The sequence below is a fragment of the Pinus tabuliformis genome, chromosome 1_1 (genome assembly GCF_031772625.1).
Source record: "Pinus tabuliformis cultivar Carrire ecotype Pingquan chromosome 1_1, CPIR1, whole genome shotgun sequence".
NCBI lineage: Eukaryota > Viridiplantae > Streptophyta > Pinopsida > Pinales > Pinaceae > Pinus > Pinus tabuliformis.
The window spans coordinates 966048480-966051944 of NC_142297.1; positions in this window are offsets into that span (position 1 = coordinate 966048480).

Below are 3465 nucleotides of genomic sequence, written 5' to 3' on the forward strand. Positions count from 1 at the left end.
TCATCTTGTTCCAGTGTGCACCACCAGGGGAGGGTGAGTCACCCTGTGGTCATATGTTGCTCCAGTAGGAACCGCAAGCCCTCAGAGCTCCCAGAGCTCAATGTATGCAACATGCAGGACCCTTGTACAAGGGTTCCTTGCCGACTCCAAGTCATTTGGGAAAATCACATATTAGATCTTTCCTAGGGGCTTTGACAAGGTGTATCAACTTGTACATCATCTTAATGTGATGGAGCTTCCTTGCTCATCGACTTACCATATCCCAGATGATGTCTATCTGCTGGAGCAATTGACGAATACGGGATTCCTCAATAATCGAATCCCACCTCTGGTTGTTACAGAGAATCACAGTGGTATCCAATGTAAATCCAAACAGCTCACTGAAGAGCTTTCGCAACCAGACTGCCTCACACGAGGTTATGCTAGCAACAATATATCCTCCTTCGGTGGTGCTCAAAGCCACCAACTTCTGCTTCCTGCTCATCCAGGATATCGAAGCAGATCCCAAGGTGAAACAATACCCGAAAGTGCTCTTACGGTCCACCACACTGCCTGCCCAATCAACATCAGTATATCCAAGTAGTCTCACATCTCCGGCAGTGTTTCTTAATCCATGAGAGATTGTGTCCTGAAGACATCTCAGAAGATTCCTGGCATCAATCCAGTGAGGCTCAACCAAATATGAGCTCACAATGCTAACTGCAAAACATATGTTCGGACGGAGGTTCACCAAGAACATCAATGCGAATGAGTTTTTGAAACTCAGAGGCATTTCCCAAGTCTGGTCCGACATCACTACCATATAACTTCTAAAAGTTAAGATCCTCGAGGTAGTCACAGGCTTGCAGTCCATCATACCGAATCTTTCCAATATATTTACCACATATTTTCCTTGAGATAGGAAAATTTCCCTTGGCTTCTGCCACACTTCAAGTCCTAGGAAGTAGTGCATCAGTCCTAGGTCTTTCATTTCAAATTCAGAGGCCAGCTCCCTCTTACATTTGTGAATGAGAGGGTCTGCACCTGTTAGAAAGAGGTCATCCACATACAACACCAGTATGAGAGGCTTGTCATCTTCAACCTTAAAGTAAAGGTTAGGATCGACTTCACTCCTAGCGAATCCTAGCTTCATCAAGTAGCTATCGATCCTCTCATACCATGCTCGGGGTGCTTGCTTCAGCCCATAGAGAGCTTTCTTCAACCTGCATACATGAGATTTTCGATCATAAATCTCAAATCCTTCGGGTTGCTCCACGTAGACCTCTTCTTTGATCGAGCCATGCAAGAACGCAGTCTTGACATCCATCTGATGTAGGTTCCATCCTTGTGAAGCGGCAAGGGCTATGATCGAGCGGATGGTCGTATATCTGGCAACAGGTGCAAATATCTCATCATAGTCTATACCTTCCTTTTGGGAGAAACCTCGAGCAACAAAACGAGCCTTATACTTTTCTGTGCTTCCATCTGCTGCATGCTTTATCTTGTAAAGCCATTTGGAAGTAACAACAGTCTTGTCCTGGGGTCTGGGAACTACTTCCCAAACATCATTCTTTATGATAGACTCATATTCTTCGGTCATAGCATCCTTCCATACTTGATGCTTGACGGCATCTGAGAATGACGAAGGCTCATTTTGTATGATCGTGCTCATGATGGTCAGGTATCCTTGATACCTATTAGGTTTCTTACTTTCACGAAAGGTTCCTCGGGGTGCAGCATGTCCTTCAGCATCATCAAGTAACCCCTTAAGCCATGAAGGCCTCTTCCTAGAAGAGGAAGGCTCATATGGAGGAGGATCAATCGGATCCATGGGTTCTTCTACATCAGGCATTGATTCATCATCCTTTTCTTTCGATTCCCTGGTGTCGGCTTCTTGAGAGCTACTCAAAGTCAGCAGATTGTCCACCTTGCTGAGAGCCATATCTTCGTCAGAGGTGACATCATGACTAATTATGACTTCCCTTTGACCGGCTACATAGATTCTATAGCCTTTAGTATTTTCACCATAGCCCACGAAAATTCCCTTCTTTCCAGATGCTCCCAATTTATTTCTTTTCTCTTTTGGCACATGAAAGTATACAGGGCTTCCAAAAATTTTAAAATGAGAAACATCAGGTTTCTTACCGGTGAATTTTTCTTCAGGAGTCTTGGAACCCAATGCTTGATGAGGGCATCGATTTTGTACATATACGGTAGTGTTTTGCAGCTTCAGCCCATAGAAACTTTGGAAGTCTTTGATCTTGTAGCATGGCTCAGACAGCTTCCATCATCGTGTGGTTCTTCCTTCCCACTACACCATTCTGCTCAGGAGTATGTGGTGTAGTAGTCTCCCTCTTAATGCCAACCTCAGGTATGCTTGAGTAAACCAATTGTAATATATCGGAGGTCTTGCTTTGGCTTGAGGGGAATGGTCCCCTTTTGAGCTTTCCTTTGGCACATCCCAGACATACACCTTATTTCTCTACTTGGAATTCGGGCATCCCTGTTACCATCTGTATTACATCGGGTAGAGCTTTGTAATGAAGATGGGCAAACCTCTGATGCCAAAGTTCGGACTAAAGAGTTGTGTCACAAGACATGACACCTAACGGACTTCCATCGACATGATATAATGAATCAACACTAAACCCAAGAGTAAAGGCATCTTTAACATTATTTTTCCATATACATACCTTGCCATTGCTGAAGGTTACCTTATAGCCTTTGTCTTCCATTGCCGAGATGGATACCAGGTTCTTTTTGAGGTCAGGTGCATTTAATACATCCTAGAATTTCTAGCCTTCTTGAATGCTTGTCCTCTTCCTTGATTCCCAGCTCTCCTCTTGCCTTTGCTGTTGAATTTGTCATTCCTTTGATTGCCATCAGAGGGATTTCGAGTTGCATCACTACATACTGTACCATGCTTCTCTAATCTTGATTATCATCATGCTGCCCATGTCCATGATTTTATCCATCATAATGCTGCTCAAACTAGTTGCATCATCATGCTATCCTATATGTCCATGATCTCATGTTGCCCTTTATGTGCATGATCTCATTCCTCATGATGATCATGATCTCATACATAGTGACTTGCTTTATCGCAAATGTAACATCGTCATTTTCTTCTAGCCTTAGGTCTAGCCTTTCCTTTTGATTTAGTCCCGGAATTATTTCTTTTCTTTGCATGAGAAGAAAAGGCAGCAGGAGGACCTTTAGGCATGGGCATTTCTTGCTCTTCTACCCTTGTTTGTTCTTGAATGCATCTAGCCATTAATTCCTCGAAAATAGGAATTACATTATTGTTCAAAGAGTAGTCCTGAACACATACCATTCAGATGGTAATCCTCCGAGAGTTGTGAGTGCCATTTATCTGTCAGTAATGGTTTCCCCGATAGATAGGAGATCGTTCTTGATCTCGGTGATTCTTAAGAAGTATGCTTGCATACTTTCATCTTTACCCTTCTTGATTTCCCTCAACTTATT